The sequence below is a fragment of the Macrobrachium rosenbergii genome, chromosome 14, assembly GCF_040412425.1.
Source record: "Macrobrachium rosenbergii isolate ZJJX-2024 chromosome 14, ASM4041242v1, whole genome shotgun sequence".
Taxonomy (NCBI): domain Eukaryota; kingdom Metazoa; phylum Arthropoda; class Malacostraca; order Decapoda; family Palaemonidae; genus Macrobrachium; species Macrobrachium rosenbergii.
Genome location: NC_089754.1, coordinates 44,782,271 through 44,797,270, shown reverse-complemented (window position 1 = coordinate 44,797,270; position 15,000 = coordinate 44,782,271). Strand labels below are relative to the sequence as shown.

General features: G+C 36.8%; 1 protein-coding gene across 5 annotated transcripts in view; it reads left to right on the top strand.

Annotated features, from left to right (window-relative positions):
- Nucleotides 1-15,000, top strand: part of LOC136846050 (prostaglandin E2 receptor EP3 subtype-like) — a 199,878-nt gene that overhangs the window by 63,862 nt on the left and 121,016 nt on the right. For 4 of the 5 annotated variants that reach the window (XM_067116722.1, XM_067116723.1, XM_067116726.1 and 1 more), the window contains one exon: nucleotides 10,477-10,527. The exons of the other annotated variant lie outside the window; for it this stretch is intronic. The gene's annotated coding sequence lies outside the window, so the exon portion shown is untranslated. The remainder of the gene's footprint in view (nucleotides 1-10,476; nucleotides 10,528-15,000) is intronic. 5 annotated transcript variants of the gene reach the window in all.

Genomic DNA, 15,000 nt, shown 5'->3' with positions numbered 1-15,000 from the left:
AGAGAGAGAGAGAGAGAGAGAGAGAGAGAGAGAGAGAGAGAGAGAGAGAGAGAGAGAGAGAGAGAACAGCTTTACGATAACATTCACACCCAGTGATGTTTGACGCATCTATCACCATTCACAGCTGACAACTCAAAATGAGATCACAAGGGACGTTTTGTGTGTGTGTGTGTGTGTGTGTGTGTGTGTGTGTGTGTGTGTGTGTGTGTGTGTGTGTGTGTGTGTATTTCAAATACACAGTTTTTCTCTGCCACATAAAAGGGAATAAAGCCATATTAGCTCCTGTATGCCTCTAGTGGTTTCACTTTTCGAGTTATGGCCCCTTCAATGTAGCAGAATTCAAGAATATCAAATGTATTAAAAACGAATTTGACACACTTCTTAGCACATAGCTATATCGTAATTCATGTAATCTTTAATAATAATGATTGTTGCTGAACTTTCATTTTGCAATGTTCACTAACTAACCACATTAAGACTATCTGCTATTAGCGTATGACTCAAACTCGCTCAATCTATTATATATCATTTACTATTCTTATTTTTCCAGCCTTCGTTTCTTAAATTCACCAACTACTAATCCACCATATTTTGCATTTAATTTTTATTTATTCTTCTCTGTTTGCTCAGATCAAGCAACTGCCCAAAAAGGGTACAGCCAGTTGGTGCTGAAAAAAAAATCGCTCAGTATTTTACGCATATAATTCGATACAATTTTCCTTCTTTCTTTTTTCTTAATCCAGCACCCACGTCTCCAAAACACGTTCATTGGCTTTCCAGGAATCCAATCCTGGACGAAGGTCGCTGTGTTAAACAGATCAGCCGTGTATCACGACGAAGGCGACACGTAAAGACTGAAACTGATGTTCTACATTTTTTCCTTCGTAGAGGGCGTGGAAGGCTGTAAGGGAAGGGGGGGCGGGGTAGCAAACGTTTCTCACGAATTGTGACCTCTTTGACGCCGCGGTTGCGAGATTTTCGTGACCTGGATGTGGCGATAAGGGCTACAACGCGTTTCCAGTGACCTCTTAGGGACCCAGGTTCGGAAGGAATTTCAGGATTTCCAAGGGAAAACATGAATGCCGGTTGCTCAAAATTTTAGTTTTGTTCATCAAAATGCACGTATCAGATTGTTGATTCGTGTAATTAATATACGAAATAAAACTTCTTTTGATGTACAGACGGGAATTCAAAATATTCACAGAGAGAGAGAGAGAGAGAGAGAGAGAGAGAGAGAGAGAGAGAGAGAGAGAGAGAGAGAGAGAGAGCGTGGGGTTAGTGGGAGAGGGGGAAGTGGGTAATGGGGACTGATTCATTCAGCAAATGCGACACTTTCATTTCTTAGCAATTCACCTTGACATAATGTAACCTCTTTTTTTAACGAATTCCTAGGCACTCTGAAGATTAAAAGAGAAACTGTGTCATCCTTTACAAATTTAGGTAGAATATGAGTTGAAATATCGTTCTCTATGACACAGAAAAAAGTAAAATAACCCAGAAAATGTTCACAAAAATTGTTGAAGCAATACTGAGACCCGCGCGTATGATTGAACGAGTAATAATATAAGATAACATCCACCAGGCATCGTCAGATTTTGGGAGAATTGGTACTTTTTCACTAGAAAAATTTTTCATAAAAATAAAACTGTTTTACTGATGGAAAACTCCCAACCCATGCACGTTAGTGTATGGAAATGAATTTAAAACAGTTCATTCGGGTTTTCACTGGACCCGAATGTAAAATCTTTTTTTTATCCAGATAGTTAGTGAGATAGGGCCCTCGGCATGGGCATAGCTGATGCCTTTGAAAATTTGTTTTCAGCTTAGTCCTAATGTTTTTCTTGTTTCGAAATTTTGCTTTAGGTTGTCGAAGTTATTCAAGTTTGGAAGTGCATATGTATAATGCAGTTATTCAAGTCTGGAGGTGCGTAAGTATAATGCAGTTATTCAAGTCTGGAGGTGCATAAGTATAATGCAGTTATTCAAGTCTGGAGGTGCATAAGTATAATGCAGTTATTCAAGTCTGGAGGTGCATAAGTAAATTATAATGCAGTTATTCAAGTCTGGAGGTGCATAAGTATAATACAGATATTCAAGTCTGGAGGTGCATAAGTATAATGTAGTTATTCAAGTCTGGAGGTGCATAAGTATAATGCAGAATTCAAGTCTGGAGGTGCATAAGTATAATGCAATTATTCAAGTCTGGAGGTGCATAAGTATAATGCAGTCTATAAGTATTTGACTCTGAGGGGATTATGAGATTGGGATACGTTTTTCAAGGTCACTTTCAGCTCTTGCTATTTTTATCGCCTTGGGAAGCTTCGATTTGCCTCGTTAAGGGAATATTGTTGCCACTAATCAGAGTCTTTCAAAACTAATAATGACCGACATATTATTCTTCCTTTACTGGCTGATAGGATACTTGGTCTCTGTCCGTCTGTCTCTTATTTTGATTCACTGTTTTATTTTAGCACAAGTGGGGAAATTCACCGAAAATGTCAGAACTGAAACAGCTGTTCTTAATTCATTTGCTTATTAAATTAATACAAATGATTTTTATATAAATAAAATGTATTATTTCTCTCATATTTCCATTTTCAATAATAAACTTGTTATTCATCAATTAATTTGGCATATATGATTCCTCTTGATCTGACTGACAGATTAACATATGTTTTTACTTTTCCTTCCGGTTTCAGGCTTATTACTTTTTCCTTCCGTTTCAAGCTTTGTACTTTCCCATTCAGTTTCAAGCTTTGTATTTTTCCTTTCAGTTTCAGGCTTGGTATTTTTCCTTTAAGTTTCAAGCTTTGTACTTTTCCATTCAGTTTCAAGCTTTGTACTTTTCCTTCCAGTTTCAAGCTTTGTATTTTTCCGGTCAGTTTCAAGCTTTGTACTTTTCCATCCAGTTTAAAGCTTTGTATTTTTCCTTTCAGTTTCAAGCTTTGTATTTTTCCTTTCAGTTTCAAGCTTTGTACTTTTCCATTCAGTTTCAAGCTTTGTATTTTTCCGGTCAGTTTCAAGCTTTGTACTTTTCCATTCAGTTTCAAGCTTTGTATTTTTCCGGTCAGTTTCAAGCTTGGTATTTTCCCTTTCAGTTTCAAGCTTTGTATTTTCCCACTCAGTTTCAAGCTTTGTATTTTCCCTTGCAGTTTCAAGCTTGGTATTTTTCCTTTCAGTTTCAAGCTTGGTATTTTTCCTCTCAGTTTCAAGCTTTATGTCAGTTTCAAGCTTTGCACTTTTCCATTCAGTTTAAAGCTTTGTATTTTCTTTTCACTGCCAAGCTTTGTAGGTTTCCTTCTAGTTTCAAGCTTTGTACTTTTCCTTACATAGTCAAACTTTTACTTTTTCCTTTTAATTCCAAGCTTTTTACTTTTCCTTCCAGTTTCAAACTTATTACTTCTCCTTTCAGTTTCAAGCTTATACTCTTTCATATTTAACATTTTCGACAGAACCTCTCTGGTCGTGATGACTGATTGATAACTTGCGTGAGGAACCCGAGAGGAAAGTTGTATTTGACGTTTATTTGCGACGCTTATTAACGTAATGCTATCACGTGTCCCGTGTGCCGCATGACTCTGTTTAGAGTTCCTGATGCATGTGCACTTCTCTCTCTCTCTCTCTCTCTCTCTCTCTCTCTCTCTCTCTCTCTCTCTCTCTCTCTCTCATTTTTCCTTTTCGCCTTTACTTCTACTTTAGCTTTACCGGATCTCTCTCACAATTTTCGGCCTAACCAACTCTACTTAGTACGATTCACTCAATTTTGGTCTCTCTCTCTCTCTCTCTCTCTCTCTCTCTTTTCCTTTCTCCTTGATTTCTATTTCATTATCCTGGATCTCTCTCTCTCTCTCTCTCTCTCTCTCTCTCCAGATTGGTACGTATGAAATCACGATTCAGCTATCTAGAAAACCTTCTTTGCTTGTTTTTAAAGCCTTGGAGTGTCCTGTCCTTTTAAAAGTTGTAAGAGTTATGTTACATTTCTGAATTTTCACCAATATTTAGAACAGAGTGAACGACACACACCCATTCTAACACACACACACACACACATATCTATACATATCAAGATTCGTTCTCTGCTCTGATAGCCTGATATTCTCAAATGTAACGATTCAGCCTGATATTCTCAAATGTAACGATTGAACAAAATTCTCGACTGATAATCGTGGTATAAATCGCTTGTCCGCAAGAGTGGTTGCAACATAAACCAGTAAGAAGGACAGAGACAGAGAATGGTTTATGTGCTTCTTTTGAGAACTAAGGCCTCTGGTTTTATTAGTTTCTTTTCATCTGTAGAATGTTCCTTCACTGCAAGTTAAGGACCGTATTTGGGGGAGCATCGTAGCCCTGCACGACAAAAACTTGTCGTGGAAGGGGGCCAATAATTCACGCCCCATCGATGTTGTTAGGCCATTAAACTTACCTACCACTACAAGCTTTCTCTTAAAAACCTTGCAGCTACAGACGCCGTCTCAGAGGCACTCTTTCTGCAATCTTTTTGTCAACTTTCAACCTAATTTTGCATTTGGTAGCAAATGCGTGTGTCAAAACTCTACCCGTGCGCGCTCGTGGTTAATTCGGGGTTTCCATAACGAACAGGCGCTGACTTCAGTTTTGTAAAAATATAGAAAAAATATAGCCTCCAAAATATGTATAAGTAGCAAACGTTGGTGGCAAAACGTAAGTCGGGAATGTTCATGCTAATGTGACTAGTTGGTGCGAGGCTTGGTGGTAAGTTATTAAATATGCAAGGAAAGCTTCAAAAGAAAAAAAAAACCTGTTCGTGTGACACTATCCCTCACCTTTAGAGATCTTCCGATAAATACAACTTCCCTGAAGTTGTGCGGGTGTATGTGCCCGAGGGTATGATATGAACAATAACTTTAGAGTTAAGGATCGTCAAAATTTGGCCAGCAGCTTCATATCTAGGCTAAGATAGCGTTGTTGAAGTGTGTCAACTGATTCCGTTAAGGCTAAAGCAGAGGCTACACTTCCACGAATGCGTGATGTTCTAATCTGTGCCTGGGAGTTAGATTAGGGCAACAGATTGCCTCTTTTACCAGTTATACTATTTGAAGAAAAACGTTGTCTTATGTTCTTAGCAAGTTTATAGGGGTAATATACGCGAAGTTATGGCATTAACACCACAAAAATTCTTGCCGAAAGAAATAGTTCTAGACATCCAACCCGAAAGTGAAGAACATAATTTCATTCTAGAGAATATTCAGAAAAAGATGCGACTTCAGGCACTGTTGAAATATAACGAGACACTGAACGAAAGCTTAAGAAAAAGGATGATTCAGTTGAATATAATGCAATAACCTAATACATCTCGCTCTGTTTACTAATTATGTAGCGCCCCCCACCACCAAAAAAAAAAGGATCAAGTTAAAAAATTACTGAAAAGAAGACAACAGATAACTATTATATCTCGCTCTGTTGACTAAGCATGTTGTAACGCTTATATATATATCAAACTTTACTCAACCATCCTGCAGCTATCATTAGCTTTGTTTTAGCTACTGTTGATACAGAGAGGGAAAAAATTCACATTTTCCTAGAACGTCAACGTCTTGGTTTTTCTGCGCATTCTTCGTATTGCGCAATAAGACACCCCGGGTGTTAGTTACCAACACATGTGAGATTTTTGTATACATTTGGTGCGGAGAGCAACAGACACCCCTCCCGGATTCTCCTCCTCCTCCTCCTCCTCCTCCTACCTCTCCTCCTCCTCCTCCTACCCGTCTTCTTCTTCTTCTTCTTTCTTCTTCTTCTTCTTATTATTATTATTATTATTATTATTATTATTATTATCTCTCAAAATGTGCGCATTCTCCACTGGAGCAGACTAAAAAGTCTTGTAATTTGCAAAGCAAACCGTCAAAACATGTTATCCGGAGAGAGAGAGAGAGAGAGAGAGAGAGAGAGAGAGAGAGAGAGGTGATCCACCCAAAGCTCCTCGTGATCCTACCCAAAGCCTTTTCTATGTTAGAGGAAATCGCCATCCCTATAAGCAACACTCAATGTTTCAGTTTTCTTCCTAATATTATCAATTGCCAGCTAAACGTATAGGAGATATATATATATATATATATATATATATATATATATATATATATATATATATATATGTATATGTATATATATGTATATATATGTATATGTATATATATATTTTATATATACATATATATTATATATATATATATATATATATATATATATATATATATATATATATATATGTATATATAGATATTATATATATATATATATATATATATATATATATATATATATATATATATATATATATATATGTATATTAAACTCTTTTCTCTCCTAAGAAGAGATGGCTCTAAAGGGTGTTAATCATCCGATTTTCAGGAATTATTTTTCTAGGATGAGGTTGCTAGCCCTATACCCTTCTCAACCCTGGCTGTAATGCACCACAGCCGACTAACCACCCGGTACTCATATTTACTGCATAGTTCATCAGAGACAATGGATTTTCCAGGAATCGGACCCAGATCGTATCCTCCCTGTGGGATTGAACTCGGGGTCTCTTGCTGTGTTAGGTAAGGTTGGGACCACTGAGTCAGGGTAGTGTTTTGGGAATGTCTAACCACTAAAACAACTTTAGAACGTCAGATATCGAAAGAAATAAACGGAAAGTAATATTACAACCCAAAATGGTGTTAGAATAACCCTGATAAAATAAAGGAAAATGGGAAAAAAGGAAAAAAAAAGAAAGGAATAAATTCAGGTCCACATGTCCCGTCGCTTTATTTTACGACAACGATGTGTATTTACCCGAAGGTCGTCTCGTCTCTCTCTCGTATCAGCGCTATCAGCTCTCTCTCTCTCTCTCTCTCTCTCTCTCTCTCTCTGTCTGACTCAGCGGAATTCCGGTAGACCTAATAACATATCTCTCGCGCGTCGTTGTAGTTTTGTTTAACGAATGTTTGTTTTGTCTCTTCAACGAATTTGTCGCCATGGCAGTTATACTCTTTGTCACCCCATCTTCCTGGTGCGTTTTTCGGAACGCGTCCACTTGCGTATATAAATGCATACATACACGAACTCACTTGCATGTACACACACACATATACACACATACATATATTATATATACATGTATAGTATACTGTATGTGCGCACAATATATATACTGTATATATATGTATGTATATACATATATATATATATATATACATATATATATATATATATATATATATATATATATATACATATACATACGAGTACATACTTGAATTATAGTTTTTGTAACACTATCAAAAACAGATATGTTTCATTACTTTACTTAACCCATTGTATACTAACATTGTTTTTACAGGTTCGACGTGTCTTTTTCATTAAATATACATTAACATCGCCCGACGGCTTGCAGTCAGACTGTCTTTAATAAACAAACGGGCCTACTTGTACAGTTAAGACATTGCCATCAAGAGGCAGACAGGATGTCTTTGCCAGCAGACGCACACTTTCGTGTCAGCCAGATACTGTCATATCTTTGCCTCCGAACTCAGCCAACCAAAGAGAGACTGTTTATTGTCCTCACACAATCTGAGCTGATTAACAGCTCTCCTAGGGCTGGCCCGAAGGGTTAGACTTATTTTACGTGGCTGGAACCAACTGGTTACCTAGCAACGGGACCTACAGCTTATTGTGGAATCCGAACCACATTATACCGAGAAATGAATTGGCAGGCAGATACCCCTGTCGCGTTCGGGCCCTTTGTCACCAAGACAGTATGTTGCTTCCAGACACCTCTCACCAAATGACAGGCAGATAGTCAGATATTCTACTGCTTTCGGACAACTGTTACCTAAAAACAGGCAGACAGTCTATTGTTTTCAGACACCTGTCACCTAAAGAGAGCCAGACATTGTGTTGCTTTCACATATCTGTCACCAAATGACAGGCAAACAGCCAGCAGACATTGTATTGCTTTCAAACCCATGTCACCTATAGATAGGTAGACAGTCAGACATTGCACTGTTTCCAGACCCTGTCACCTAAAGATAGGCTGACAGTCAGACACTATATTGCTTTCAAACCCCTGTCACCTAAAGTCAGGCAGACAGTCAGATATCGTATTGCTTTCAGACCCCTGTCACCTAAAGACAGGCAGACAGTCAGACACTATATTGCTTTCAAACCCCTGTCACCTAAAGACAGGCAGACAGTCAGACATTGTATTGCTTTCAGACCCGTCACCTAAAGACAGGCAGACAGTCAGATATTGTATTGCTTTCAGACCCCTGTCACCTAAAGACAGGCAGACAGTCAGACAATCTATTGCTTTCAGGGCCCTGTCACCTAAAGACACAGACAGTGAGACAATCTATTGCTTCTAGGACCTTGTCACCTAAAGAAAGTCAGTCAGACAATCTATTGCTTTCAGGCCCCTGTCACCGAAAGACAGACAGTGAGACAATCTATTGCTTCTAGGCCCTTGTCACCTAAAGAAAGTCAGACAATCTATTGCTTTCAGGCCCCTGTCAACTAAAGAAATGCAGACAGCCTGCACTTACCGTCAGACGCTTTCTCATAGCAGAGATAAAATAACAAGCAGAATACTATCCTCAGACCCTGTCATCAAAAATCGGCATACAACAAAATACCTTCTAATTAAATTTTGTTGCTTTAAAAAGAAAAAAGAAAAATAAAAACCACTCTCTTCATCTGTCATCCAAAGACAGGGAGACAGTCGATTGCTTCAGACAGCCGGTCATTTTGTCAGAAAGACATTTATGCGTCGCACGGACGATGGAACACTGCATTCACTGCATAGTGTTCCTAGTCGTCCCATGCATCATGGAGCCTCGTCAACGCTTCCCTGCCTCTGCAGACCCCAATTAAAAAACAAGGGGGCCTTCGTTTCATGTCAGTAATGAATGTTCATGTCTTCGTTTGAATGACATGCGTGTGGATCAGTCTCCCATTCTGCTGGTGCCCGGAAAATGAATGTGTAATGGAGTGATGGACAAGCCGTGAGAATGTGGAGTTCCTTGTGGATGTGTTGTTCGGTCTCCACATTTGAGGGAAAGTGTTTTGGGTGATAGATATTTATAGCTTTTTAGTTCACTGTTTGGAATAGATATATTCGAATAAAACATGCAAACGAAGTAAAATATCGTACAAGTGGGAATAAAAGTGATAAATACCATACAAATGGGAATAAAAATGGTGATATTCTGACCTAACAAAAAAATAAACAAACAACACCAAGCAACAATCTAAACTCATTCAAGCTTTTTCATTCATTGTTTAGAATAAACATATTCAAATAAAACAGGCAAACGAAACAAAGTATAGTACAAGTAGAAATAAGAGAAAACTATACTCAGATCTTACGCACAAACAAATGTACATACACGAAAATAAGCAGCAATTTAGAAGCGCCTTGTGAATGAAAATAAGGCAATGTGCTTGTTTCAAGAAACTGGTTACCTCTGACGGGGTTCAAGTGGGTAACCTTTTATGGGGTGTCTCAGATTTCTTGATTGCCAAAGCTTTCACGGCGGTAATTTATGCGAATTTAATGATGGCTTATTTACTAACAAGGGAGGAACAAGGCACACTTACTTCTTTTTTCTCCTTCTTCTTCTTCTTCTTCTTCTTCTTTCTCAGAATTAACCAGCTATTATGTGCCTTGCATATCATCACTTATCTGAAAGGAAATTTCAGTGGTAAAAAATAAATGGGTAAAAATGATGTTATTAAATGAGTGCCTTAAACCTATTTCCTAGATCTATTTGTTTGTAAACTCTCACAAATACCTAAAACTAATTTTCGAACCTTTAAACTTTTAAAAGACAAAACAGCTTTAGATTTAGTTTACCGCTGAAATTTTGAAAATAGTTAATGGGCAGACACCTTCATCACTTCTTAAGGTTTCTACATTCAGTAATTTCAATCGCTAGATTTGCATAAATAACAAGCAAAAGACATCATTAAAACCTCACAACTCCAAGATTGAAAGTCTCTCGTTTGGTGATGCAGAGAATAACTGAGAAATCAATAGACGACTCCGATGATTCAATTAAATTGAAAAACGATAACATCAGCTGATTTGTAATCATTGAGACAAATGCAATATTATGGCTCCTTGTTCAATAAAAGGTAGGTTAGGGACGTTTTGCCTGCCTAGAGTTTTAGTGGAGAGAGAGAGAGAGAGAGAGAGAGAGAGAGAGAGAGAGAGAGAGAGAGAGAGAGAGAGAGAGAGAGTGACTGGAGTCAGCGGTTTCGAATCTGCCGTATACGTCTGAATTGATGCAGTGGGCAGTATTGAATCCGTGTTGCCACAAGAACTATATTTACAGTTTGACTAACATATGAACATATATGAACATATATATATATATATATACATGTATAATAAATATACAATATAAACTTAAACTCACTATTTTACTGATAGTTACTATTTTTTAAATTTTCTTTCAGGATTTCTCTGAGAGACAAAAAATCGACAAGGTTTAGATCGAGAAAGGAATGGTAAGTATATTATTCGAATATTTTTAAATTACTTTTTTTTAATTATTATTTTCAAGAGGCGAATTCATAACCTGATTATTCAACTTTTTTTTTAAATGTCACTTATCCGAAATCTGCAATGATTCTGCTTGTAGGAAAAGTAAATCTTTCATGTATTAAAAATGCTCAAGATATCATCTAAGAACCTGTTTAATTTTTCGCGATTTTTTCATACTGAGGACAGCGACTACGAGATCTGGAAACCATTTAGGTGACCTTAAGAAAAAACAAGTAAAAAATGCGCCGAAGTTTCTTCAGCGCAATCGAGTTTTCAGTACAGTCGCTAAAGCGTATAGTCAAGCCCACCAAAAATAAAGCTATCTTTTGGTGTTCTAGGTATAATGCTGTATGAGCCACGGCCCGTGAAACTTTAACCACGACCCGGTGGTGGTCTAGCCAATATCGTTGCCAGAAGAACGATTATGGCTAACTTTAACCTTAAATGAAATAAAAACTACTGAGGCTCAAAGACTGCAATTTGGTCTGTTTGGTGATTGGAGGGTGGATGATCAACATACCAATTTGCAGCCCTCTAGACTCAGTAGTTTTTAAGATCTGAGGACGGCCGACATAGTTTGCTTTTACAGAGAACCAAAAATAATAAATTACGAATTTTTTCAATCATGACACTCAGTGACCCCATCTCTGTCTTCCGGTCAACATCTTCGTGACCTTGAACGAGGTCATCAACGTTCCCCCCTCTCATCCGCCTTCCATCCCTCTTTATTATCTGCCTCCTCCTGCTTCTTCCTTCTTCCTTGCCGCCATCTCCTTAATGACGGGAGACTTGGCAGACGTTTGACTGTTAGAGCTTAAACTTCCCACTGTAATTATGTTATCTCGTTTAGCTGCTTTTCCGGTGAGCGCAATACGAGTGATAATTTGATTAGGCGCTTTCAAGCCGCACTGGTCGAGTTCTGACCAAGCAGGTATTTCATTAAGAATTATACACACGAGGCAACTTTGGGTAAAATACACGGGAATACACGCATACACATACATATGTATATATATTTATACATGCATTAGAACATGAGACGAAACAAACACGTATATAAACACAAACAAACGTACACATACATCCGTGAGTGAACAAAAAAGAAAAATACCTGACCGAGCAGGTGTTAGGTTAAGAAATACACTTATCCACACGCCAACACTTACGTACACACTTAGATACGGACGTGACCACACAAACATGGAAAATTATAATATATATATATACTACTTCCTGCTTTTTCTGCTAACAGTGTGTTGACACTTGGGAAAATGTGGGGCCTGACATTATCGCAAATGATCAGGATGGCTACAAATGATAGGCACACCCTTGTTTGCAGAGCCATAATTATACCCTGTGGCACTCGTGATAAAGAAGGCTGTGTTAAAAAAAAAAAAATGGAAACTATTCATATTTGAATATTAATTGATTCTCAGAAATATTTTGATGTTGGAGATTGTTTTTCGTTGAAGTATATATGGTTGGGAGAAAACAAAAACACCCACGCATGTAGGCACGCCCGTTCAATCTCACACCCATACACACACATATGTATGTATGTATGTATGTATGTATGTATGTATGTATGTATGTATGTATGTATGTATGTATGTATGTATGTACGTATAAGTTACAAGAATGTTAGAAAAACTGAAGACGAAGATGTTGTAAACCATTATCACACAAACAAATAATGAGTGAATTTATCAGTCATTACTAAAATCAGACATCGCTGTCCTAGCTGGAAAATGCTTAAAAAAATCCGTGTGGCTTGGGTGTACGATTAGCCCCTAAATGTCTCATTGAATGACGTAGTTAATCTCAGGTCCCAAGAACTCTTTTATGAGGGTTCCAGTTTTGTCGTTCAATCCAGCTCTCGAGAATCCACCTAATCTGTCGTTCAATCTATCCGAACCTCAACAAGAAAATTACCCCCGGGGTCTTCACGCACGAGGTATATGCACTCCCACCCCCGGCGGCTCTTTTGCATAATTCTCGATTTTTTTTTTTCAGTGACCTGTTTTGGATGCTCTCCGAGACTTCGCGAGCCCGAAATAATTCCAGGAGTGAATAATTCTCACTCTGAATGCAAATTTCCAGTCTAATTAACTCGCCTTCGAAAAGTTGTCGCAGCGATGAGGCAACTTTTGAGGGCTGGCTCAGGGATTAGCTGAGGAAAAAAAAAAATGTCTCAGATCGATGATAAAATTTGATTAATAATAACGATTTTTTAAAACTGTGTTTGAATCGGGTGTTTTTTATTCCGAAACTTTCCTATCGCAGTTGAAAGGTTTGAGTTCATTACAGAGATCCTAACCGGAAAACTGAGTTTTAACAGAGGGAGAGAGAGAGAGCGAGAGAGGAAAAAAAAAGTGTGTCGGGCAACAAAAAATTTTCACAACTAGACAATGAAGAGACGAAAATCAAAATACAATTCTTTGTTAAAGGGTTCGGACAGGACAGGTTCTTTCGATATTCAAAGTTATTAAGAATTTATCACATTTCTTCACGAACAGGAAAAGTAATTTCCATAATTTTAATGCCACGCTCTCTCTCTCTCTCTCTCTCTCTCTCTCTCTCTTATTCACTTAATTTTACTGGTATATAGCAAAAAAAAAAAAACATGTAAAAGGTAGGAGTATGCAAAAGCTTCGATAATTCCTTTCAATAATTCTTTTCGTTGCATATTTTATCATCGCTGGGACATGCTAGGTCATTGGTGCACACGTGATATGCTAGGTCATGGAACTTTTATGTTAGGTTAAGTTGCGTGGTTGTCTTCCTTTTACTTTTCATCCGTTCTCGTTGGTCTCTTCCCCCCTCAGCTGTCCAACTTCTCGAACTTTATCAAGCTCAATTTTTTTTTATTTATGTAATAACATATAATTCTGGTGAGCATAAGAGGTTCAAGAAATGTGACTCAGCGGTCTCGTTAAACTAATAATAATAATAATAATAATAATAATAATAATAATAATAATAATAATAATAATAATAATAATAATAATAATAATATCATTTGAAAGTTAGATAAGGTTACGTCCGGCTATGGCTAATATAATAGAAGAATATGAAAATAAATAAGGAAAAAAGAGACATGTTTAATTAAACTGAATATTCTGAGTGATTTCGGATGCTAATATATCGATATTCTAATAAGTATTTGAAATATCAATGTTCTGTGGTAATTGTTTTACATTTATGTAAATTTAAATGATTTTCCGCAGTTTTATTTACTGCTGTAAATTATTTCCATATATAAGCTTGCAGAAATAAACGCAGTTGTTCTCATTTGCAATGCATACATGAAACTGCATGGTTAACTTTGCAACGTATACTTTAAGCGAGGTTTTTTTTATCACGGTTCTTTATATTACAAATGATTATTGATTCCCTTTTGGTGTCGAATACCGTTACGGCAATTTGAAATATCAGATTAAACGATTCAAGCAAATTCTGTTCCCAGACATGCAGCTGAAATAGATCTTTTGTGATATGAGTTTCAGTATTCATAACCGTGACAGAATGCAATGCTATTTCGCATTGATTCTGAATGCAATACTTTGAGTTCTGCCAATAGCAATTCTTACGTTGATGCGCTGTTAGAAAGTGTTTCTCAATATCCTACAAATACGCTTTTACTAAGTTTATTGATTCCCTTTTGGTGTCGAATACCGTTACGGCAATTTGAAATATCAGCTTAAACGATTCAATCAAATTCTGTTCCCAGACGTGCAGTTGAAATAGATCTTTTGCGATATGGGTTTCAGTATTCATAAATGTGACAGAATGCAATGCTATTTCGCATTGATTCTGAATGCAATACTTTGAGTTCTGCCAATCGCAATTCTTACGTTCATGCGCTGTTGGAAAGTGTTTCTCAATATCCTACAAATACGCTTTTACTAATTTATATATATATATATATATATATATATATATATATATATATATATATATATATATATATATATATATATATATATGCTGATAGATAGATAGATATGTTTGTAAATTCAAGTCTGCCGGGAGAGGGAGAAATAGGCCAGTCATCCCTAAATGAACACGGCGACTGAACCGTTTTCTTTTGAGGAAATAAATTGGTCGTATCGGTATTCATTTATTGCATTAAAGTGATATGTGTTCTTTATTGTAACCTTTGTTTTAGCGAGATTTTAACACAAATCATTACTGGCGACGGGTCTTAAATATCTTTCTTAATAACTCTCATATTCATGTATTCATTGAAGAATCTGACTGTATACATTTTTGTTAAACTTGGTATATATGAGTATTCATATTTAGATCTCTACAAGCAAACGAACACTGAATTTAGTATAGATCTACTTAGAAAATTGTATGAATTTTTTCCCATTAATATATATATATATATATATATATATATATATATATATATATATATATATATATATATA